General features: G+C 38.5%; 1 pseudogene; it reads right to left on the bottom strand.

Moving 5' to 3' along the window:
- Positions 1-225: 225 nt before the first annotated feature.
- On the bottom strand, positions 226-11481 carry LOC143683417 (phosphatidylinositol 4,5-bisphosphate 3-kinase catalytic subunit beta isoform pseudogene; annotated as a pseudogene).
- Positions 11482-27472: the final 15991 nt, after the last annotated feature.

Here is a 27472-nt window from a genome sequence, read left to right as displayed (position 1 = left end):
TTTTTTCAGTTAGAAAAAGGTGTAAGTATACAGAAAGATTGTGAAGAAAATACAGAATTCCCAAATACTCACTGCCCCATTTTAAACAATTACATTAATGTGCTACTTTATTTTACAATTGATGAGGAAATATTATTATAATTGTACTACTACCCAGGATTCATAGTCTACATTAGTTTTCATTGTTTGTGTTATATAGTCTGATGGTTGTTTTTGTTATTGTCATTAATTGTCAAGCTCCAGGGCTCCTGGCGTTGGGGGTTGGTTGGGGGGCAAGGGAAATTTAGACCATATCTAAAGAAGTGCCTGAGGCTAAGTGACATAGTCAAGTTTATTCCACTTGATGGACAGCAGTAATTTTGGTAGTGACTGTAGAAAATTCTCTCTTCAGTCTTGTCACAAAGTCCAAATAAGATCCATTTCATTCTCATGCAGTTGAGATAAGGGATCCCTGTCCAAGATTTATTGCAGAACAGCAAGAAACTCTTTTCTACCTCAACTTGATATGAACACTTTGACTGCAAGCATTCTCAGCCACCCTTTCAATAATCTTATCAAAAGGAGGGTAATAATAAGGTTGTTTTTCATTATCTGGGAATTTAATATGCAAAGATTTTGCATTTTCAATATTTGGATTTGTTTGAACAGCTCTGATTGGATTCAACATTTCTTCAAGTTTGTCAGAAGATTAAGAGTAGCTGTACAATATTATACTCCAGATCTCAGCTGTCTTTAAGGTAGAAAGTCATCATATTTATCCATCTACAGGATAATGTATTTTTCCGGCTTTCATTATGTTCTGATATTAAATGGATTAATAGTTCTGTTGAATTTTTTGTTTACACTTTATCCAAAACTACATAGACAGCAAAACACAATTGCACCATCCTTATGAGGTCACAAATATTAATATCAAATTCTAGTGATTCATTCCAAATATGATCATTTTCCTGATATTTCTGAGCTTAAGATGGTTTTACAAAGGAGTTTTGTACTATGAAAGAGACCAACCCACAGCTGCTTCTGTGTTGTTTATTTCCCTTAATTTAGACAATTTGGAAAGATTAATTATTTTCTCAGACATGAGAAATAATATCTGTTTTCTTGGGTGGTAAAGGAAAAAGAAGATTAAATGTATTTGACTTATGGCAGCATTTATACCAATCATTTCTTGTTTGTACATTTCTTGATCTTGCAATATTCCACAAGTGTGAAATCATGCAGTGTCCTGTTTCTTACACAGTCTCAGATATACTGGAAATGAATTAGTGGATGATCACTGAACACATATTCTATTCTCTCACTGACTTACAGCACACAGTCATAGGAGCCAACCTCACCTTCTTTCCCACGAATAGTCAATCGTTTTTGAATTGCCAATTCACTTATTTTGATAGGATTCATACCGAGGGAAACTTGAGAGCTAAACACATCCTGACAGTTTTAAAAATGAGCAGTCATATGTGCCTTCCTCCATAAATTTATCTGCTAAATTTTCAAGAATGGATGGCCCATGTCTAGTTTGCTTTAACCAGACCATCCAAGACAATCCCACAAGTAACTGAACCTTTTCCTCACTGAATCTGTACATTTTTCTTTGAAATGCATTCACTTTAGTGTCCTACATGGCATCAAATTCACGCGGACCTTCTCCTATAAGAGCTCCAATTTTAGGTCTAATTTTTCCTCTGGGTCACAACTTCTTGTCACTAGTTTGAGAACTGGAAGAAAAAGCCCAGGATAAGAGTCCTATTGTTTCATCTTCTAGTGCCTCATATAGAGCAGTTTGACCCACACATGCAAATACGTGAGTTGATTTCCCCAAGGAGGTTGAATATTCGATAATTGTGAACTTGTTTCCATACATCTGCTTAATATGAGAAATGGTAGCTTTCTGGCGACCTCTAACTGACTTATATCCCAGTGGGCAAAAAGGAATCCACAGGTAAGGAACATCAGATGTGATCTATGAATCCACTGTCTAGCTGTTGTACACATGCTACTGCAATAATGACTTATCTAAAATAAAAATCTTTACATGATTCTCCTTAAAATTTTCACTGTCACCCTGATAACATTTTGGTTTGGGGATTATATTCAAACCCAACAGCCTGTGAACACCAGGTTATTGGTCCATGCTCTATTTTACCTTCTACAACACTGTCGCTTTGCAGCCAACCAACTACAGTTCCCAAACATGAGATGCTGTTTTTCACATCCTATTTATTTTCCTGGAATCTAACCCACCCACACACTCATTCTTTGAATGACTAGTTCTTCCGCCATTTTCAATACCTCTAAAGCTTCCTTTCTTTTGAAAACGTCCTGATTTGTCCAATGATGGTATTCTATGTCAATGTCAAAAATGGTATTCTCATCATTCTTGTAATTACCCTTCTACTAGAGAAGAGTGTCCACCATTTTGGTTTGCTTGTTAGAGTCTCAGTAGGAGTAGGGAAATCATTCTGGGCTAGATGTCCAACAATTGACACATAATTTTAATACAAGGGAAAGCAAACACCTATGGGACTGGCATTTTAATGTGAATAATAAGCATAAAGAAGGGGAGGATGTCAGAGCTCCACAGTGGATATGGGAATCCATAGACACGATACCCAGAAGATTCCTGTGAATTTACAGGTATCTGATATGTGGATTGACTAGAGAAGTTCCAATGGGGTTTAAACAGAAAAATTATATGATTTTACAGTTTAGGAAGCCAATAAGATGAGATGTATTTGAATTTGAATAGTAATAGTGGAACTTGCTAAGCTCACAAGGAAATTAATGTGGCAGTAGCAGTGGGGCCAACATGACAGGACATATTTGAATGGACGTGATAGCATTGAAGTTGGCCCTAGGAGGTGTGGCAGAGGGAGGAAGTGATAATGATTGTCACTGATTGTAGGATAGGCTGATGAAATAGAAAATGGGTCATGTACCAAGATAGAGAATAAAAGAAAATAAGATGATTGGGAGAGAAGTATGAAGACCTGATAAGGAGAAAGGCAGATAGGTAATATTTACTGAGCATCAAGTATATAATAGATATTATGCCAAATACCTTCACACTCCATTTTATTAAATATCCGTAATAACTCTGTGAAATGTTTGACATTGTCCTCATTTTAAGTAAAAGATCCGTTGAGATTAGGTGGTGTGCTTAAGATCCCACATCTTGTAAATAGCTGTAATAGATTTTAAACTACCTGCTGTCTAACTTAAATTTCTGAGTGTTTTTTTCACAGTATCAGTAGTGCCTTCATTAGAGATATTAAAATCTCAATAAATTAATTTATGTATTTTTATCTCAGGTTTTTAGGATTAGAGATAAATGCATAGAGTCCTTAGTTTCAATGCATTTTTTCAATGTACATCTCTACAGCATAGGAGGGTTGAGTTGCTAAATATCATTTGGTTATAGTGTCAGCTGTATAACACACAGGTCTCCTTTCTCTCAGGAAAATATTCACTCCATCGAACAACAAATGTTAAGTACAGGTAGGAAAGTTGTCACCATAGGTCTTAAGAAAATTGATTTGAAATTAATAATATTCAGCACTTGTCCTTTATTTATCCCATAACATAATGTAGCTAAAGCAATGCTTGAGAACTGTTGAATGGGTTTCTTTCTCAAATAAGATAAATAGTGAATGATTTATCTATTCTATTGTCCAGCTCAAAGATATTATTATGTACTCGGCCAAAGCTCATTTTCAGGCAGAGCTACCAATATGTTACATATTGTACTCTCAGAAAATGCAATTTAATTTATCTTGATGCTTTTAGAATTACAAATTATATTCTTGTTTTCATTAATGAACTGGAAATATAAATAATTCTTATTCTTACAGGAGGTTGGCTTTTAACAATTTAGAAAAGCCATGAAGACAGACCAGGCCATTGGATAGCTCTTCATTAAAAAGCTACTCAATCTCATGTTCTTAGTTGCCTAGATTTATGTGAGTATATGTTGCTTAATTTATTTCCATAATAAAAAGGAATTATAATTTCACAATTAGTATTTTATAAAAAATTCTCTGATTCCTTCCTATTCTTCATGATCACCACTCAATACTTTATTTTTCCCTGAATTTAGCTACACACCTGGTGGAATCTTAATTAATCCTATAAAGGGTCCATGTTACACATGAATATACAAATATTGGTGTTAAAGACAGGTGCATTAGCTAGGGTTCTCTAGAGAAACAGAATCAGCAGGAAATATCCATAGATATAAAATTTATAACAGTGTCTTATGTAACCGTGGAAATGTAGAATCCAAAATCCGTAGGGCAGGCTATAAAGCTGACGACTCTGACAAAGGATCTGGAGGAACTCCACAGGAGAGGCTGGCTGGCTGAAGCAGGAAAAGAGCCTGTCTCTTCTGAATCCTCCTTAAAAGTGATTAGATTAAGCATCACTGATTGCAGAAGATACTCCACTTGGCTGTTTACAAATGAATCAGCTATGGATGCAGCTCATGTGATCATGACTTAATTCTATGAAATGTCTTCATAGCAACAGACAGGCCAACACTTGCCCAACCAGACGAATGGGTACCACCACCTGACCAAGTTGACACATGGAACTGACCATGACAGTGCATCCCTTGTCAACTTGGCAGCTATACACATCACCTTAAACTATACTTAATTTCTAAATAGGAAACAATAAAGACGCATTTTTTTACTCACCTAACAATATTCAACATCCCATGTACAACTGGTAAATCTCCCCAGAATAGGGTGCAAGTCCTTGGGTAATATACATTCTTAAACTAACTTGATATCTTAGAGCTTATATACTACAACATGAACAAAACAGCATTACAGTTCTTGTTTCTGTAACTGATCACATGGTGGTAGTTCATATTTATCACTACCTTCTTCCACTACCCATTCCATGCTCCCTTTACTCTCAGCAAGCACTTCAGCTGGCCATGGTTCTTTGCCTGGTGGGGTGACCCAAACCTTCATTCCTGAAGTTTCAGAGCCACTGGTAGTCCTACTTGGATTGGGTTGTTGTAGTTTTCCATTGATTTCAATCACAGGGCATGGTAGTACTAAAAGACGCCCTAAGAGATCTTCTATATTCCAGGAAAACTCTTCTTTATTTCCATTGTGTACTTCTAGTCCTATGTCCCCCTGATAGCCAGTGTCAATCACCCCAGACAATAATGTAATCCTCTTCTTGGCTTGTTGGTCCAGGGGCATGAGTAGCCCAAAGTGACCAGGTGGCAGCCTTAGATTCCAGTTCAATGGAATCGTTGTTGTTTCTCCTGGTGGAATCATTCCCCCTCTGGAACTAAAACCTGTAGACCAGCAGAGCTCAGGGTCACAGGGACAGAAAGTAAAAATTTTCCTAGTGGATCACTAGGGGTAATAGTGAGTGGTGCCACTCCCATTTCCACCCCTTGGTTCCTGGACCCAGGGATCCTGGCTATGGGAGAAACAGCACCATACAGGGGATGCTGATTCAGAGCATACACAGCTTCCTGGAGAACATTACCCCAGCCCTTCAAGGTATTGCCACCTAGTTGGCACCGTAATTTAGCTTTCAAAAGGCTATTCCACTGTTCTATCAATCCAGCTGCTTCTGTATGATGGGGAGCATGGTAAGACCAGAGAATTCCATGAGCATGTGCCCATTCCTGCACTTCATTTTCTGTAAAGTGTGTTCCTTGATCAGAAGCAATGCTGTGTGGAATACCATGATGATGGATAAGGCATTCTGAAAGCCCACAGATGGTAGTTTTGGCAGAAGCATTATGTGCAAGGAAAGCAAACCCCATATCCAGAGTACATGTTTCTTCCAGTTGAAGCAAATTGCTGTCCCTTCCATGAAAAATGGTCCAGTGTAATCAACCTGCCACCATGTAGCCAGCTGGTCACCTCAAGAAATGGTGCCATATCAGAATCTGAGTGTGGGTCTCTGCTGCTTGCAGATTGGGCACTCATCAATGGCTATAACCAGGTCAGCCTTGGTGAGGAGAACTCCATGTTCCTGAGCCCATGCATGATCTTCACAAGCCCCCACTCTGACTGGTGGACCAGAGTGATGTTTTCGGTCCCCTGAAATTAAAGTCATGTCTGAACCAGTGTCTAATAATCCCTGAGGTATCTGATCATTTTCTTTTCCCCAATGCACAGTTCCCCTAGTAAAAGGCTGTTGGTCTCCTTGGGGAAGGCTTGGAGGAAGATTAACAGTATAAATTTGTGGCAGTGTAACAGGGTTCTCCCCCAAAGGAACCTGGCCTCCCCTTCATTCAAGGGGCTCTTGGTCTGTAAACTGTCTCATGTCTGGAAATTGATTAAAGGGCCGTGACTCTCTGTTTTGTAATTCATGTTCGACTTCTGTTCACTTGACCTAGAACTCTTGTTTATACAGCTCAAACGAATTTAGTAGACTGCCCTTCTATTGTATTTCTAGGAACCCCATGATCTATTAGCCAATGCCACAAGTCTCTGCGAGTCAGATTATTTTGATTCCTGCTTTGTGTCTGCTGTCTATTATGATAGCCACTTCCACCTTGTCTTTGGCTGTTAAGTGCTGCCACCTGGCTTCTGCCAACTCAGTATCCAGTCATCCTCATTGTGTTTAAGGATTCCAGCTCAGTGACAGCTGTTTCCACAGTAATATCTGATCTACAGAGAAGTGCAACCACAGAGCTCTTCAGGGATATGGCGCTAGTCTCACAAATTTATTTCTCACAGTTTTGGTAAAAGGTGAATCCTCCAGACATTCCTGGGGTGTAAGAGCAGGCTTTGCATGATAAATCCACTCTAACATTCCAATCTCTCTAAGCCTCTGGATCCCCTCATCTACATTATACCAGGGCAGTTCTAGCACTTCAACCTCAGGTAATGTTGGCCACCTTTTGATCCATATTTCAGCCAACCATCCAAACAAACTCTTAATGACATTTCTAACCCCTTGAGCTATAACATTGAATGCAGAATCTCTGCTTTTTGGGCCCATAAATAAATTCAGCCTGATCCAGCATATATTTTTCCCACCATTATCTCACACCTTTAAAACCCATTGCCACACATATTCCCCTGATTTTTGTCTACATAAATTTGGAAACACACAGTTCTTTTGGAGTATAACATACCTCCTCATGGGTGATACTTTGTACCTCACCTTTGGGGCTTATTGTTATTTTAGTCTAGTTATAGGTCTGGAAGAAATGAGGGGTGGAGGTGTGGGGTCATGAAAATAATTAGAAGTTATCTTCCACACCATTTGCTTCGGGGCATTCATTTGCAGTTTCATCTGGTGAAACATGATTAATCATTCTATGGCTAATCCCTTCAGGTGGAGGTTGGGTGGCCAACTTCTCAGGGTAGACTGGAAGTGGGGTGGCTATGTCCTCAGGGCAGACTATTACAGGGTTATCTAGAGAAGACTCAGCATGACCTAGGGTTTCAACTTCTCCACCGACATTATGAATCCATATGTCGCCATCCCATTTTTCAGGGTCCATTCCTTTCCAATCACTGCCCTCACTTTAATGGCAGACACCATACAAGATTGAGATTTCAGTTTACACTGTAAAGTTATTACTCTAACAATAAGATTCTGAGTCTGATTTTAAGAGATCTCAAGTCTACAGCTACAGGAAATAAGATTTTCCTTCAGGATACTCACAGAAATGTCTACGTCTGTCAGATGGTGCATAAGCTTCTCATTTGAATCCTCAAGCCCATCCCTCGTTAATGTATACAGTGTGTCTAACAACAATCAGTCAACATCTCTATGTCTCCTATTCCCACAAAACTCCATAAAGGAATCAGAGCCTGGCTTCGTACAAGTGAAACATTAGAAGAATCAAATGGTGATATTTTGACTATCTCTTTTGCCAACTCACTCCATGGATTGACAGCATCATTCTGTTTATGGAAATTAGGGTCCTTAGTACCTTTGAGTCTAATCAGAGTAGAAAACCAATTGTAAAAACCAGTTTTTAATATTCAGTTTCTTAAGAACCACCCCACTTCTAGTACCAAGTTGTATTAATTAGGGTTCTCTAGAGAAACAGAATCAGCAGGAAATATCCATAGATATAAAATTTATGAAAGTTTCTCATGTAACTGTGGGAACATAGAGTTTAAAATCTGCAGGGCAGGCCGTGAAGCTGATGATTCCAATGGAGGGTCTGGACGAACTCCACAGGAGAGGCTCACCAGCAGAAGCAGGAAGAGCCTGTCTCTTCTGAATCCTCCTTAAAAGCCTTCCAGTGATTAGATTGAGCATCACTTATTGCAGAAGACACTCCCCTTGACTGATTACAAATGCAATCAGCTGTGAATGTAGCTGGTATGATCATGATTTAATTCTATGAAAGGTCCTCATTGCAACAGGCAGGCCGGCACTTGCCCAACCAGACATATGGGTACCACCACCTGGCCAAGTTGACACATGAAGTTGACCATGACAACAGGTTATACTACTTTAAGTTTTGATCACTTTATATTCAATGATTTTATACTTATACCGCCTGGCAAGCAGGCAAATATTTCCCTCACAGATTGTTCTTGCAAGATACCACTTTCAGCATCTAAGGTAAAAATCTTTAGTAAATTATATTGTGGAATGAGCTCGGAATGTCTGGTAACACATTGAGTGGTGAAAAAGGTCATTTCCTTAAAGTAGGACCACTAGAAGAATCATTTTCACCATCTACTAGGGATTCTCCACTGAAACCTATAATCTTCCTTTTTCTATTTTTTTTTTTGCTGATTTTGAAGCTCACACATGAAAAGGCAGATATTAAAAATAAAAAGTAGTGGGACAGGCAATGGTGGCCCAGTGGCAGAATTCTTGCCTGCCATGCTGGAGACCTGGGTTCAATTCCCAGAGCCTGCCCATCAGGGAAAAAAAATTAAATAAGTAAATAAAAAGTAATGAATCGTCTGAAACTTTTCATCTTCAAAGTTTGTTGATGACATTAATCAAAACATAGCATCAGTGTACCTTTTCTCTATAGGGTGTCACACCTCTAGTCCCCTTGGTCTCAGTTTTAGCTATCTTAAAACTAAAATAGTGTTTTAAGAAAAAGTTTTACATACACTTATCAGTATTTCATAAAAAGAGACATTTCTAGGCAAGATCCAATATTCAAAAGCCAAATAACAGGTTGGTCAATATATGTACACAAGAGAGATATATTTACAAAAAGAAATAAAATAAGTTAAGTGAATAGAGGAATATAAAATGGAAAACAGTATGCAGTGTATATGTCAATTTATATATGAAAAAACAGTTTGCTCTTATATAGAGAGAAATCTTACAAATCAATAAGTAAAATAGCAATAATACAGTAGAAAACTGGAAAAAGATGTGAAAAGGCAATTCATGGGAAAAAGTACACATAGATCTTTGTTTTTTAAAATGGATATGAGGAAAAAATTTGACTCCAAATGATTGACAAATTTGTGAGAACATTTACACTTTCTCTCACTGTTGGAAACAGAAGTCATGCTTGCCAATATTTTAAAATTTAAAAATTGAATAAATAACATATTACCATTTAGATATTATTATATTTATGGGAAAACGAACTCTACAAAGTTATCCATTGATGCAAGATTCTTTATTTTGAAAGGAATTAATGGATCAAACCATTATTGAAAAGGTCTTGAGAGGCATATTATCACAATCTAATAAAAGATAATCCTATGCAATCCACAGAAAAGAACGGACAGACTACTATCTACTGATGCATTAATATAAAAGTTAAGCAGCCAGGATCCCTCCCATTGCAGACACAGAATGTAAACTCTTTCCCAGTGGTAAGACAGACCCCACTATTTGGAGACCCAGGGGACAGAGAAGATATTTTATTTCAAGGCCCAGGTCACTGAGGGACAAGATGAGAAAATGTGGACAGATACTGTTTTTCCAGCCCTGAAGCTGAGGGTGTCCTCTGCCACAAATAAAGTGGGGGACACAGACCCAAACTGAGCCAGAGTGTGGTGAACCATGTGAGGGCAAAGGAACCCTGCAAATTCAGCCCGCGCAGCCACAGGCAGCCTGGAATCAGAGGCAAACGGCTTCTGAGTGTGATAAAGTTACCAAACAGTGCCACCTGCTGGGCAGACTGGAAAGTGCAACGGCACAAAGGACTCTACACATTATCCAGACATCATTTCAGTGTCCCTGGAGGTGGGCTAGGCCCCCGGCATGAGAACCTGCCCCTGTTTGGGCTTGGAAATATGGATGACCCAACTATGAGAGCAGCGCCTTAGAGAAAAGCTGGGTCTGGCCGGCCAGTGAAAAATGGCACCATTGGGAGAGAGCAGACTTTGCATATCACACGCAAAGACCTTGCTGTGACACCCAGTGATCCCTCCTACCCTAAGGCAGGCTGCCATGGGCACCTGATTTTGGGGGTGTGTAGGAGGCACTGATCAGGCAACAGACCAGGAGAGAAATGAACAGGTAGAGAACAAAGACAACCAACAAGAAGGCACTAGGTAAAAGAGTGAAAACGGCCTTCAGAATAAACTTATCAAAAAAAATCAGATGCCTAAACAACAACAAAAAACCACGACTCATACTAGGAAACACAGAGATATGGCCCAGCCGAAGGAACAGACTAACCCCTCAGCTGAGAGACATGCTCAAACAAGTCTCAATCAAAGCAACAAATTGAAGGAAAATGTGGCATGGCAAAAGAGAGGAAAGAAATAAGGAAGACACACAGGGTATCCTTACAGAAGGACGTGAAAGCTTGAAAAAATAACTGGCAGAATTTGTGGGAATGAAAGGCACAGTAGAAGAAATTTAAAAATCAGTGGAGACAGAACTCTCGGAGAGTTCTTACATACAATTGACTGAGGAAGAGAAAACTCAGGCCTGGTTCACAGATGGTTCTGCATGATATGCAGGGACTACCTAGAAGTGGACAGCTGCAGCACTACAGCCACTTTCTGGGATGTCCTTAAAGGACAAAAGGACAGTGATGAGGAGAAATCCTGCCAGTTGGCAGAACTTCTAGCAGTTCACCTGGTTGCTCATTTTGCTTGGAAGGAGAGCTGGCCAGAGGGGCGTTTGCATGTTGAGTCATGGACTGTTGATAATGGTTTGGCTGGTTGGTCAGGGAGTTAGAAGGAGCCCAATTGGAACACTGGTGACAAAGATTCTGTGTAAGAAGCATGTGTATAGAGCTTTGGGACTGGGCAAAAAACATGATGTTTGTGTCCCATGTGAATGTTCCCCAGAGGTGAATTCCGCAGAGCAAGATTTTAACAGTCAAATGGATAAGATGACCCATTCTGTGGATAAAAGTCTTCCTCTTTTCCCAGCCACTCCCATCATTGTCCCATGGGCTCATGAGCAAAGTGGGGTTGGTGTAGAGAAGGGGATTACGCATGGGTTCAGCATCATCGACTTTCACCCACCAAGGCCCACCGGGCAATGGTCACTGCTGAGCACCAAATCTGCCAGCAGCAGAGACCCACATTCATTCCCCATTATGGCATCATTCCCTGAGGTGATCAGCCTGCCACCTGGTGGCAAGATTATTACATTGGACCACTTCCATTATGGAAAGGGCAGTGATTTGTTCTAACTAAAATAGACAAATACTCCAAATACAGTTTTCCCTTCCCTGTGTGCAATGCTTCTGCCAAAACTACATTCCATGCACTTACAGAATGCCTTCTTCACCATCATGGTATTCCACCCAGCATTGCTTCAGATCAATGACCCCACCAGCAAATGAAGTGTGGGAATGGGCTTGTACTCATTGAGATTCTCTGGTATTAGCATGTTCCCCATCATCTAAAGGCAGTTGGGTTGATAAAACTGGGAAACGGCCTTTTGAAGACCCAATTACAGCACCAACTAGGTGGCAGTACCTTGCAGGGTTGGGTCAGTGTTCTCCAGAAGGCTGGGTATGCTCTGAATCAAGTAGGAGGGAAAATCATATATGATAAGGAACACACCCTCAGTTTCTCTCAATCCCCTCGAAAAATAATTCTCCTCGGGACTAATGTAAGTCACTCCAAAGGGGGTGCTGCCCGATTGTGCCAGGATTGGCTAAGGGAAAGAGGCAAATCTACTCTGTTATCTTCAGACTTACTGTTCAATGCTTGCATCAAACTCTATGACCACCTAACAGGAATGCCAGGAATGGTCTGAGATAAAAATAGAGGCATCATGTTTGAGTCTAACAGCAACTCTCTGGGGCCCTGACTTTCAGCATGCAGTGGAGCGTGGATCACCTGGAATGAATAGAACTCTTTGTGGCCACAACAGCAGCCAGCAGTGCATCATCTGGACCAGTAGGCAGTCTAACATTTGCTGTCTCTCTAGGCCCCAATCAGGGAGTATTCTTCCTTAGTGGACATTAAACCTACCCTAGCCTACCCCTATACTGGTCAGGGACATGCACTTTAGTGCATGTGGCCCCAGTGCTCAAGCTGAAAAGTGGAAATAAGCGTTTCAACTTCCAACTTCCCAACCTGTTATTCCAAACTGGAATAAAACAGCAGTCCAGTTCCCAATCCTCTTCCTAGCTACCATCAGGATTGGGTAAGCTATAAATACTGGCACTGCAGGGATGGCCTGTGCAGAGTGGGTACACCATAATCTCTCACCTGAACTATCCATTAGAATCAAACAAACAAATTTCACTTTAACCCTTCTCCAATCCCAAGTAAATTCACTAGCAGGTGTTGTCCTCCAAAACAGATAAATCCTAGAAGCCCTTACAAGCAGCCCATGGGGGAATGTGTGCATTACTAAGAGAGGATTGTTGTACTTATGTTAATCAGAGCACAAAAATAGCACAGTGTATTAACTCCCTTAAAGACAGGCCACTTGACTGTCCACTGAGTCCCAAGACCTCCATTTGATTGATTTGAATTTCTGCCATCCAGGATAGGTACCATTCTTTGCCATCCTTTCCTGTTTAATGGAGCTAGCTTAGTTCTCCTTCCATTTAATGGAGATAGCTTTTTGGATTTGCATCTCTCTCTTTCTCACAATGCTGCACCTTGACAGGAACAGCATAAGTCACGGTACACAACATATGCTCTTGTAAGACACTGACAGACAACCAAGGGATCACATTATAACAAGAATGCAAAAAGGTGGGTGTGCTGGTTTGAAAGGAAGCATGCCCCCTAAGAAAAGCCATGTTTTAATATAAATCCCATTTCATAAAGGTAGAATAATCTCTATTCAATACTGTATGTTTGAAACAGTAATGAGATCATCTCCCTGATTGATGAAATTTAGTTAAGAATGGTTGTTAAACTGGATTAGGGGATGACATGTCTCCACCCATTTGAGTGGGTCTTGATTAGTTTCTGAAGTCCTATAAAAGAGGAAACATTTTGGAGAATGAGAGACGCAGAGAGGGCAGAGAATGCTGCCGCACCACGAAGCAGAGAGTCCAACAGCCAGTGACCTTTGGAGATGAAGAAGGAAGATGCCTCCCGGGGAGCTTCATGAAATAGGAAGCCAGGAGAGAAAGCTAGCAGAAGACGCCGTATTTGCCATGTGCCCTTCCAGCTGAGAGAGAAGCCCTGACTGTGTTTGCCATGTGCCATCTCACTTGAGAGAGAAACCCTGAACTTCATCGGCCTTCTTGAACCAGGGTGTCTTTCCCTGGGTGCCTTTGATTGGACATTTCTATAGACTTGTTTTAATTGGGACATTTTCTCAGATTTAGAACTGTAAACTAGCAACTCATTAAATTCCCCTTTTTAAAAGCCATTCAGTTTCTGGTATATTGCATTCCAGCCGCTAGCAAACTAGAATAGTGGGGCAAGATGGTGGCACAGTGAGGTATGGAGTTAAGTTCATCCTCCAAAGCAGAGAGTAAATAGACAGGAACAGTACAGAACAACTGCCGGGGAGCATCAGCGACCGGACACACAGTGAACACCAGTCTGGATTAGATGGAACAGCTGAGACCCCACACAGAACTGTGAGTTCCCCCAGCCATGGAGACCAGCACTCCCCACCACCAGTGGCATGACCCTCGTTCCCCAAGGAGAAAAGAAACAGATTTATTAACAGCAAGGGCTTTAGCTCAACCAAGCTCCAATTGTAAATTTAACACATTTTGACTATAGAACACAAGCCCCAGCACAGTAAAACCCAGAATAAGCACTAAAAGAGCTGGTAGTTTTTGCCCCAACAGAGAGGAGGCAGGGCTGACAGAAACAAACAAACAAACAAAAAACCACAGAGGATTTTTAGTTGGACAGCACAAAATACTGGAAAGAGTTGGACCCCAAGAAAAGGGGGCACCTAGAGCCTGGAGATACATAGAGCCATGTACCAACTCAATCTCTTGATTAACAAACCTAAGGAGCAGGGGTCCCATTCTGAAAAAAAGGTTTTTTTGATTTTTTTTACCCCTTAAACAGCTCCATAGATAGGAATGGAAGCACTCTCAGGCTCCAGCACTGCCCCAAGGAAAGGAGGAAATTAAGCTTGTCTGAGAGACAAAGTAACTAGTTAGGTGAACAGTGTTAATTCCCGAAAGGGTGTGTCTTCCCCAAGAAAAAGGGAGTGGGACCAAACTTAAGCAGAATCCCTGCTTCAAGGAATTCAGGCACCAGGGATTGGAAAACAGAAGCAATTAAAGTCATCCTACTACCTTACCTGCTTCAACCACACCCCTGGCAGGGAAAGTCTGCTGAAATTAAAGGCACCACATCACTTTAAGCTGGTGGGAAGCCACAGGCAGACAAGCACCACATACTTGGCAGGATAAGAAAAGTACAGAGTGTAGAGGTTTTGTAGGAAAGTCTGACAACCTGCTGGGTCGCACCCTCAGGGAAATTTGATGCTGGCTACTCTTTCCTCCTTAGACATGAACCTTTTGGTCTGGCAAAATCTGACTGGGGTCTATAATATTTAAAATGGACCTCCTCAAAAAAAAAAAAAAAAAAGGTTCCATATAGGCAGGGCAAGAAACAGAAAAACAAGAACTGAAAAATTCTGATCAGTTAGAAGAAGCTATGCTAGAGATCTAGAATAAGTTGAACTAAATGTCAAAGAACAGATAGATAACAAAGCCATTCAGCAAGAAAATCTCAGGTAAACGAGTGTAAATAACCTCCAGAAAGAATTATTTAAGGAAATCAAATACCTAGATGCCAGCAAAAAATTATGAGTCATACCAGGAAAATCAAAGATATGGCCCAGTCAATGGAACAAATCAACACTTCAAATGAGATATGGGAGTTGAAAAACTAATTCAGGATGTTTAAACAAACATGGAAAATCTCATCAAAAAATCAAATTAACAAGGTGAGGAAGGATATAAAGAAGGCGTTGGGTGAACAAAAAAAAATAATTTGAAAATTTGAAAAAATAAATCATGGAATGTATGGGAATGAAAGTCACAAAAGAAGAGATTTAAAAATTGGAAACCTACGATGGTAGATTTGAAGAGGCAGAAGAAAGGGTTAGTTAGCTAAAGGACTGGCCATTTGAAAACTGACACACAAAAGGAATTATAGGGAAATTTTCCTACAGGAAATATATGGAAAAGAATGGAAAAATATGAGCAGAGTGACTTGAATGACAACATGAAGTTCACAAATATACATGTTGTGGGTGTCCCAGAAGGAGAGAAGGAGGAGAAAGACTAATGGAGGAAATAATCACTGAAAATTTCCCATTTCTTATGAAAGACATAAAATTACGGATCCAAGAAGTGCAGTATACCCCAAACAGGACAGATCCAAATAGACATACTCCAAGACACTAATAAGATTGTTAAAGGTCAAAAAGAAAGAATTTTGAAAACAGCAAGAGAAAAGCAATCCATCATATACAAGGGAAATTCGGTAAGACTGTGTGTGGATTTCTCACCAGAAACCATGAAGAAGAGAAGGCAGTAGGATGATATACTGAAGAATCTAAAAGAGAAAACATGCCAACCAGGAATTCTATACCCAGCAAAATCATTCTTCAAAAATGAGGAAGAGAATAAAATATCTTCAAACAATCACTGAGAGAATTTGTGACTGAGAGACCAGCTCTGCAAGAAATAGTAAATGGAACAGTACAGACTGATAGGAGAAGGAAAGAGAGAAAGGTCTGGAGAAGAGTATAGAAATGAAGACCATCAGTACAGGTAAAAAGAGAAAATGAAATTAGATAGGACCTATAAAATTCAAAAGAGAAAATAGTAGAATAAAGTACTGCCTTTACAGTAATAACATTAAATGTTAATGATTAAACTCCCCAATCAAAAGACATAGACTGGCAGAATGGATTTACAAACAGGACCCATCTATATGCTGTCTAAAGGGCAAAAATAGTTGAAAGTGAAAGGTTGGGAAAAAATATTTCATGCAAACAACACTAAGAAAAGAACCAAGTAGCTATACTAATAACTGACAAATTAGATTTCAAATGTTAAATATTAAAAGAGTCAAAGAAAAACACTATGTATTAACTAGAGGAACAATTTAACAAGAAGATACAGCAATCATAAATATTTATGCACTGAGACAGAGTACTCCAAAATGCATGGGGCAAACACTGACAACACTGAAGGGGGAGGCAGGCACCAATACAATAATAGTTGGAGACCTCAGTTCCCCGGTCTCATCAATGGACAGAACACCTAGACAGAGGATAAACAAGGAAACAGAGATTTTTAATAATATGATAAATGAACTATACTTAACAGACATTTACAGAACATATACCCCACAACAGCAGGATACACATTTTTCTCAAGTGCTCATGGATAATTCTCAAGGGTAGACCACATGCTAGGTCACAAAGCAAATCTCCATAAATGTAAAATGATTGAAATCATACAAAACACTTCCTTGGACCATAAGGGAATGAAGTTGGTAATCAAGAATAGTCAGAGAACCAGAAAATGCACAATTATATGGATGCTTAACAACACACTCTTAAACAACAAGTGGACCAGGGAAGGAATTGCAAGATAAATCAGTAAATATCTCAAGGCAGATGGAAATGAAAACACAACATATCAAAATTTATGGGAAGCAGCAAAGGCAGTACTTAGAAGGAAACTTATTACCTTAAATGCCTATATTTTAAAAAGAAGAAAAAGCAAAACTAGAGGAATTAACTGTTCACTGGAAGAACTAGAGAAAGAATAGCAAACTAAACACAAAGCAAACAAAAGGAAAGAAATAACAATGCTTAGAGCAGAAATAAATGAAATTGAGAACATGAAGACAATTGAGAAAATCAACAAAACAAGAAGTTGGTTCTTTGAGAAAATCAATAAAATCGATGGACCCATAGCTAGGCTGACAAAAAAATAAATAAAAAGAGAGAGGATGCAAATAAATAAAATCAGAATGGAGAAGAGACATAACCACTGACCCTGCTGAAATAAAGGAGCTAATGTGTACATACTATGAGCAACTATATACTAATAAACTAGACAACTTAGATGAAATGGACAACTCCCTAGGAAGGTATGAACAACCAACATTGACTCAATAAGAAATAGACAATTTCAACAAACCAATCACAAGTAAAGAGATTGAATCAGTCATCAAAGAAGCTCTCCAAAAAGAAATGTCCAAGACCAGATGACTTCACATGTGAATTCTACCTAGCATTCAAGAAAGAATTAGTACCAATTCTGCTTGAACTCTTCAAAAAAAATGAAGAAGAGGGAAAGCTACCTAAGTCATTCTATGAGGTCAACATCTTCCTAACAATAAAGCCAGACAAAGATACTACAAGAAAATAAAGTTATGGACCAATCTCCTTAATGAATACAAAAATCCTCAACAAAATGCATGCAAATTAAGTCCAGCAGAACATTAAAAGAATTATTCACCATGATCAAGTGAAATTTATTCCAGGTTGGCAAGGCAGATTCAACATAACAATCAATTAATGTAATGCACCATATCAACAAATCAAAGGGGGAAAAACACATGATCATTTCAATTGATGCAGAAAAGGCATTTGACAAAATTCAATGTCCTTTCTTGATGGAAGCAGTTTGAAGAATAGGAATAGAAGGGAACTTTCTCAACATAAAAAAAGAATATATGAACAACCCATAGCTGACATCATACCTAATGGGGAAAGCTTTCCCTCTCAGATCAGAAAAAAGACAAAGATGCCCACTGTCACCACTGTTATTCAACCTTGTGCTGTGAGTTCTAGATGAAACAATTTGAAAAGAAAAATAAATAAAAGACATCCAAACTGGAAAAGAAGAAATAAAACTCTCACTGTTTGTAGGCGACATGACACCAAGTGTCAAAAATCCAGAAAAATCTACAACAGTGCTACTACAGCTAATAAATGAGTAAAGCAAAGTGGCAGGGTACAAGATCAATGTACAAAAAACAGTAGTGTTTCTATACACAAGTGGTGAGCAATATGAAGAGGAAATCACAAAAAAAATTCAATTTACAATAGCAACAAAAAGAACAAAATATTTAGAAATAAATCTAACTAAGGATACAAAAGAATTATACACAGAAAACTACATGAAACTGCTAAATAAATCATGGAAGACCTAAATAAATGGAAGAGCATGCCATGTTCATGGATTGGAAGACTATTATTAAGATGTCAGTTCTACCCAAATTGATTTATAGATTCAATGCAATGCTAATTAAAAGCCCAACAACTTACTTTGCAGAAATAGAAAAACCAATAACCAAATTTATTTGGATGTACAGGGAGCTAACTATATCTTGAGAAAGAATATAGCTAAAAATATCTTGAGAAAGAAAAATGAAGAGGGAGGTCTCACACTACCTGACTTTAAAGCATAATGTGAAGTTATAGTGGTCAAAACAGCATGGCATAAACATAGGTGTACTGGCCAAAGGAATCAAATAGAGTGTTCAGATATAGACCCTCTCATCTACAGACAATTGATCTTTGATAAGGCAGTCAAGCCAATCCAAACGGGACAGAACAGCCTTTTCAAGAAATGGCATTTGGAGAACTGGATATCCATAGGCAAAGGAATGGAAGAGGATCCATATCTCACACCCTATACAAAAATTAACTCAAAATGGATCAAAGACCTAGACATTAGTACTAAGACTATAACACTTTTAGAAGAAAATGTAGGGAAATATCTTATAAAACTTGTAATAGAAGGTGGTTTCCTAGACCTTATACCCAAAGCATGAGCATTGAAAAAAGAAATAGATAAATGTGATTTACTCAAAATTAAACACTTTTGTACATCAAAGATCTTTGTTAGGAAAGTAAAAATGCAGCCTACACATTGGAAGAAAATATTTGGAAACCACATTTCAGATAAGGGTTTAGTATCCAGAACATAAAAAGAGATTCTTCAACTCAACAACAAAAAGACAAGGAACCCTAAAAAATGGGCAATAGACATGAAGACACACCTCTCAGAAGAGAAATACAAATGGCTAAAAGACATATGAAAAGATGCTCCACTTCACAGGCTATTAGGAAAATGCACATCAAAATCACAATGAGACATCATCTGATACCCACTGTAATGGCCATTATAAACAAAAAAAAGCAGAAAATGACAAGTGCTAGAAAGGATGTGAAGAAAGAGGCACACTTATCTGCTGTTGGTGGGAATGTAAAATGGTGCAGCTGCTCTGGAAAGCTGTTTGGTGGTCCCTCAGGAAGTGAAGTAGAGAACTGCCATATGATCCTGCAATCCCATTACTTGGTGTATATTCAGAGGAACTGAAGGTAAAGACACAAAAGGACATTTTCACATTGATATTTATAGCAGCATTATTTATGATTGCCAAGATATGGAAACAGCCCAAATGTCCATCAACGTATGGGTGGCTAAGCAAGCTGTGGATACACATATGATGGAATATTATGCAGGTGTAAGACAGAATGAAGTCATGAAGCATAAAACATGGATGACTCTTGAGGACATTATGCTGAGTGAAATTAGCCAGAAACAAAAAGACTGTTACTGTATGATCTCATTACACAGTATGAGCTGTCATTAATGAGTGAACTTTCAGAGTTGAAATTAAGAGCACAGGTCATCAGGAGATAGAAGTAAGGTAGGAGTAAGGAATGAAAAGGGGAACTATGGTGTATACGTACAAGAGACTTCTAAGGAATAAGAAGGAATAAAGTTGTAAGGCATGCAACTAGGTGAGTGAACCTCAAGGACTGTATGTCAAATGAAATATCAGAAACAAAAAGACAAATGTTATCATGCTTCACTTATATGGACTAATTATAATGTACAAACTCAGAGGATTGAAGTCGAAAGCATAGGTTATCAGGTTGGGGCCTATTGTAAATGGTCCTAGATTGTAAACTCTTGAGCAGTCATGTATTCAAGAGTTGTAACTGCTATTTCTAAATTCTGAAATACTGAACTGTTTGTATATAACTTGGTCATTTCCAGACACTTTGGGTATTTATGTGACATCTGAGACTCAGAGTTGGAGCTCTGAAGCTATGACAGTCAGTACTACCTCATACAGGAACTGTTTAAAAAGTTGGAAGAGATCAGACTTTGACTAGGGATATGAATGAAGCTGATCTGGATAGGACTTAGGAAGATAAGAATATAGGATAAATGATATCATCCATATTTTAAAACTTCATCTTCTGTGTGACACCAATGGAGAGATGTTTATTTGGTGCAAAATTTATATTTTGGGTAGCACATTATCTAATTTAACTTGTATGGTCATTTTAGTCAAACACCATAAGTACATGAAATCTTGACTAGGGCTTGAGATTTTGTTGGTTTGTCCAGGTTAGTGTGATGCCCTGATATATCCCAGGAAAATTTGGGCAGTGAATAAAGAAGTGTTTGCAAAGTCCCCTTGGGCATCTGGGGAGAAAGGAGGAGATATTCAACCTCCCCATTTGGAGAATTCCTGATATTCTCATAAGGAGCAGGGACAACCAATTCAATAAGCTAAGCCCTCAACTTGGGTTTGCCCCTGTGAAACTTATTCCTACAAACAATTGCCTAAGCCTAACGATAATTATGCTTAAGAGTCACCCACAGAGAACCTCTTTTGTTGCTCAGATGTGGCCTCTCTCTCTCTAAGTCAACTCTGCAAGTGAACTCACTGCCCTCCCCCTATATGGAATATGACTTCCAGGGATGTAAATCTTTCTAGCAACATGGGTCAGAACCCCTGAGATGAACCAGTGCCTGGCATTATGAGATTGAGAAAGGCTTCATAACCAAAAGTGGGAAGAGTGAAATGAGACAAAATAAAGTTTCAGTAATGGAGAGATTTCAAACATAGTCATGAGGTTATCCTGGAGGTTATTCTTGTACATTATATGAATATCCTTTTTAGTCTATGGTGTATTGGAGTGGCTAGAGGGAAACTGTTGAGCTGTGTTCCAGTAGCCTTGATGATTGATGACAATTGTATAATGATATAACTTTTACAAAGTAGCTATGAGATTGTGAAAACCTTGGTCTGATGCTCCTTTTATCCAGGGTATGGACAGATGATTAAAAAAAACATGGATAAAAAATACATAAATAAATAATAGGGGTGTTCCAGTTTGAAAGGATTCAGGTACCCTAGAAAAACCATGTTTTAATCCTGGTCAATCTTGTGGGAGGAACCATTTCTCTTAATCCCTATTCAGTACTATAGGTTGGAAACTTGATTATGTTATCTCCACAGAGATGTTACTCAATCAATTGTGGGTGTTACACTTGATTAGATGGAGATGTGTCTCCACCCATTCCACATGGGCCTTGATCAGTTTACTGGAACCCTATGAAAGAGGAGACATTTTGGAGAGGGCTCCTTCTGAGAATGAGGAAAGAGCTGCAGAGCTATGATAGAATGACAGGAGAATAACAGAGCAGAGTCATGATGAAGCAGAGAGCCTACGCCACCAGAGACCTTTGGAGATGAAGCAGGAAAATGCCTCCCAGGAAGCTTCATGAAATAAGAAGCCTAGAGAGAAATCTGGCAGATGTCACCATATTCACCATGTGCCTTCCCAGCTGAGAGAGAAACTCTGAACATCATCAGCCTTCTGGAATCAAGACGTCTTTCCCTGGATGCCTTGGATTGGATATTTCTATAGCCTTGCTTTAATTTGGACATTTTCACAGTCCTAGAGCTGTAAACTGGCAATGTATTAAATTCCCCTTTCATAAAAGCCATTCTGTTTCTGATATATTGCATTCTAGCAGCTGGCAAACTAGAACAAGGGGGGATAAGGAGTAAAATAAACTGGATAGATTGAAATACTAGTGGTCATTGAGAGGAGGGGTAAGAGGTATGTGATGTGTTTTTTCTTTTTTCTTTTTATTTATTTATTTTTTTGGAGTGATACAAATGTTCTAAAAATGATCATGGTGATGATTACATAACTATGTGATGATATTGTGAGCCACTGATTGTACACCATATATGGACTGTATGTGTGTGAAGAATTGTCAATAAAAATATTTGAAAAATAAAAATTTTTTTAAAAAGAATGATGTAAAAACCCATACCTTCCCAGAATTGTTTGCGATGATAGTCACAGAATTCCAGTTCCATTATAAGAAAGGGCAATGCCCCATCTGTCAGCAGTTACGAAGACTGACTTCTTACTTCCATCACGCCTTAAGATTAAGGGATAAAATTATCTTAGAGAAGAATGAGGTAAGTTAGATAGGGGGAAAAGGTGAGGAAAATGACACTAAAACCCATAAACAAAAACTTCCCTGCGCTGCACACACCTATCTAGCCCCCACATACCCAGCCTCACTCAGGTCAGCACCTGAAAAGAATCAATGAAAAGGGCAACTCATCAATCCCTTATTAGCATAGCCAGAGGGGGAAGGACCCCTCCAAGTCCTTAAGGATTCCAACCCCAGACTGCTGCTTCTTCTCCTTTGGGGAATGTCTGCCCTCATCTTCTTTCGAGCATGTACTTTTGCTATGCGTGAAAGTTTTGAGCTGTGCACTGTTCTAGTTTGCTAGCTGCTGGAATGCAATATACTAGAAATGGAATGACTGTTAAAAAGAGGAGTTTAATAAGTTTCTAGTTTACAGTTCCAAGGCCAAGAAAATGTCTCAATTAAAACAAGTCTATAGAAATGTCCAATCTAAGACATCCAGGGACAGATACCGTCATTCAAGAAGGTTGATGAAGTTCAGGGTTTCTCTATCATATGAGAAGGCACATGGTGAACAGGGTCAGGGTTTCTCTCTCATCTAGAAAGGCATGTGGTGAACACAGTGTCATCTGTTAGCTTTCTCTCCTGGCTTCCTTTCATGAAGCTCCCTGGGAGGCATTTTCCTTCTTCATTTCCAAAGATTGCTGGCTGGTGGACTCTCTGCTTCTCGTGGCTATGTTGCCTTGCTCTCTCAGAATCTCCAGCTTTCTCCAAAATATTTCCTCTTTTATAGGATTCCAGTAAACTGATCAAGACCCACCCAAATGGGTTGAGTCACACCTTTATGTAAACAAGTTTAATACCCACTCCTGATTGAGTCACATCTCCAGGGAGATGATTTGATCAAAGTTTCAAACATACAGTATTGAATAGGGATTAGAAGAAATGGCGGCCTTTACAAAATGGGACTACAGTACATACATCCTTTCAAACCAACACATGCGCAAAACTGTTTAGCCCTCAAGTTTTTTCCTGCAGCTGAGCTTCCTGTGGCTGAGTCAAGAACCATCATGGCATCAGCCCCTGGTCAGGGTCCAGAGTTCTCTGAGAATTCCCAGGACTCTCCAGCATCCAGCAGAGAATTCCTGGAGCTCTACCACATCCAACCTAGAACTAACGGGCTCTCTGGCATCAAGCTTATTAAATTCTTTGGCTGTACACACTGAGTAGTCCTTGAATTCTTTCCTGTGACTGAGTCAAGAACCCTCACTGTGCCAACCCTAAGTTGAGATCTTGATTTCTCTGAGAATTCCCAGGGCTATCTGGCTTCACAAGTTAGATGAATTTTTGCTATCATGTTTCTAGCTATTGTTCATCCTTCCTGGAAGCCACGAGGAAGTAGAATGCATTTTAGCCAGGTTTGTGTGTATGTGTGGGTGTTAATCAAAAATCTTTGGGGGCAGTAATATAATGTTTTAAAAAATTTTTACATTGGATTTTTAAATATATTGAACAATGTATTACTAAGAAATAAAGTTCCTGATATGAAAATGTCAATTATTGCAATAGGACTATTAACATTAATAGGTTGCAGGGCGGGCCACGGTGGCTCAGCAGGCAAGAATGCTCACCTGCTATGCCAGAGGACCCAGGTTTGATTCCCGGTGCCTGCCCATGTAAAAAAAAATATATATATATATATATATTAGTAGGTTGCTATATGATGGCTTGTTTCACTAGCAACTTTGTTCTCAATACAGTATTGAGGCTAGCCTATCCTTTCACATCAAATAAATTGTTTGCAAATATGTAAGCATAGAGAAATTATGACTCAATGGTGAAAAAAAGTGTTGCAATTCATTGTAATTAAATACAGGGATTATCTATGTTGACATATGATTATGGTTTTAGAAAATTTTATTTAACTTATTTCAATTATCTTAATAAATGAACACATAGGTATTGTCTAAAAGAATCATTTGACATTCAATACCAAATATTTGATGACCAAAGTAAAATGTCACAGGTAAAAGAAGACATGTCCTCAAATAAATCACCCTTTGTTCATTATGTTATAATGATTAGATTAAATGTAGATTAAATGCACCCCTCCAGTTCAGACTCAATATTTTATATCAATTCTTTCCACAGCAGTTGAAAAACAAGTTAGAATCAGAAAGTTCTGGTGCTGACTGATCCAAAGTTCAGTTCTTTTAAAAAACATGATGCATTTCTTTCAGTTGGATTCACTATTATTGTTAATTGATATAATCATTAATCAAACCCTTTAGAGAGTATTTAGCACCAAGCATTAACAAACACTAAGTGTCAGAAACAATTTTTTCCTCATTGAGAATCTTACAAAATAACACATGTAAATACAACTATTTTCAAGGAGAGGGATTATACTAATTGCCTGAATATTAATATTAATAATATTTTCTTCATTTATTAACCTGTAAAATCATCTAGTAGCTTTGAAATTCTTATGGACCACACATTTCATCTCTTGATGTCACTGGTAAAAGATTTAATAATTAGGTAAAAATGAATCCAAAGTCATTTCTATTGATTTGGTTAACCAACTTCCAGTCTTGTAGCCTTTTTTGATGTATCCTTTAATTTAGCTATTTACTAAGAAGCAACCACAGGAAAACATGAAAAGGAGAAATTTTAATACAATATTTTACCTTATAAATTTAAAAAATATACCAGAAAATATCAGTCAAAAATATGAAGAAAAATGGACTCACATGAAAAAAGAAAATAAAATAAAAGTAAGGAAACAAGCACAAGACCAGAATATTAAGAGATTACAGAAAATGAGAACCTGTTTTAATGAAAACTTCCTTTTTTGAGCCTGAAAAACTGTAATAAAGAAAAAGTACCTGGATCTCTGAATCACTGTGATGACAGAACAATAATTTGGCCAGCACGTCCTGGGAGAAGATACCCAAGGGGCATCCTGGTTTTCACACCAGATGGGTGAGAGGAATATCAAACCTCTTCCCACTTATTAGCAAACGGTGGTGTATTTGGAAACAAGAATTAAGTGGGGAAGTGGATGGACATTGTGTATGGGGTGGTATCAAGCCACCTGGAGTGAGAAATGGGTTAGAAAGAACAAAGAAACTAGGAGTTACTGTTTTTTTAAAATATATATAAATGCAGACATTTGAAGACTTCTGGTTTATCCATGACTGTTAAAAAAGAAATGGAATGGCAGTGAGCAACTAAGTAATTTGCTTTCTAATTAGATGTAGGGTATGAATAAGACTTTCTGAATTTACTGGTGTGGGCCATTCTTTTTCTTCATCTATTATAGGTCTAGACCTATTCTAAGAGCTGGAGAAGATACACAAGTAATCCGAGGGAGGATTTATGCTTTCCCTCAAGAAAATTACAATGTGTTTGGAAAATAATGTTAGCAGAGGTAAAACAACTTGTGAACATATAAAGGCCTAAAACTAAGACAATGGGCAAAAGTATGACAAGAATTAGAGAAGACAGAGTTAAGAGAGCAAGAATCAGCTAGGAAAGAAATTAAATTTTAATTGAATTGTGAAAAGTGAGTTGAATTTGGAAACATTAAAGAAAGTGTGTGTGTTGGGGGGAGTTGGAATGAGAGAGATTGTGTATCCTAAGGAGGGAGGGACAATAGAGGAAAGGCCTATCAGAGCAGAAAATTTATATCCTGTATTACCAAGAGAGAATACCTTTAAGAACCTGGGTAAATTCAGACCCCGAGTTTGGGCTTTAAACAGTAGGAAATATAGTATTCATCTGTGTTGTTCAATAAAACCTGATAGAAAAAGTTTGTATGTCAGTGTAATTGAGAATGATGTCTTAGAAGAGAGGAGAGAATGGAATTGGTGTGACCAGCTCAACCATCATAGCATTAAGTGTTCATGGAAAACAGATAAGCAGATTTTACAAAGGAAAGTGTAAGTGAAGGGAATGAGGAAGAAGTGTCATGAGTATTGCAGTAGAACATGGCTAGGAAAATGTAGGAAATTCAGCCAATAGGTGAGTGAGAACTGGACAGCAAGAAAGAGAGACCTTGGAGGGGTGGTGGGAAGTCACCCCATTGCTTTGGTGGGAGCTACAGGAGAGAGGTTAGCAAGACTAGTGAGAATAAGCCAAGTACGGAAATATACAAGAAACAATGGTTGACGTGGGAGAGAGATGGGCATAGAATCACAAGAGAGCAGCAGGATTGGAAGAGAGTAAGGTAGAAAGGACAATGGACATAATTCAGTGTGGAAAGCAACAGGATGAGGAAAAGCAAAATACTTGCATAAAAGCTCAGAGTTATGAAAAACAGGTTCACTTGTCTGAACATATTCCATCTACGTTTAATACTCCCCTAAACTCTATATATTAATTAATGTTGGCATCCCCACTTTGTATATTAGAACTGAGAGTTATAGAAATTATGCATCCAGCATCTGACTGAGAGTAAGCAATGGAAAATGGACTAATTTGTATAAATAAATTTCATATTTTACAACCTAGAATAAACACTTCCATCTCTGATTGTCATTAATATTTTCTTTCTGCTTATTGATTTTGAGAATTTAACTAGTGCTTTACAAATTCCATGAAAGTATTTTCTTTTTAAATTAATATATCTAAATTTTGATCCATTTTTTTTTGCATCAAGACATTGTGGTTTATACCGGTCAGTCCCTGGAACTCTAAGACTCAAAGCTCTGAATGTCAAAGCTCTGAAACTCAGCATTACCTCATACGGCAACTGTTTAAAAAGGTAAAAAAGAGATCAGACTTCAACTAGAGATATGAATTAGGCTGATTTGGTGAGGACTATGGTAAATCAGGTTAAAGTGTAAAGGATGATATTGACTGTATGTTACAACCTGCTTTCTATGTGAGACCAAAGGAAGAGATGTT

Source organism: Tamandua tetradactyla, chromosome 5, assembly GCF_023851605.1.
Source record: "Tamandua tetradactyla isolate mTamTet1 chromosome 5, mTamTet1.pri, whole genome shotgun sequence".
Lineage (NCBI taxonomy): Eukaryota > Metazoa > Chordata > Mammalia > Pilosa > Myrmecophagidae > Tamandua > Tamandua tetradactyla.
This window is presented reverse-complemented; position numbering and strand designations above follow the sequence as displayed.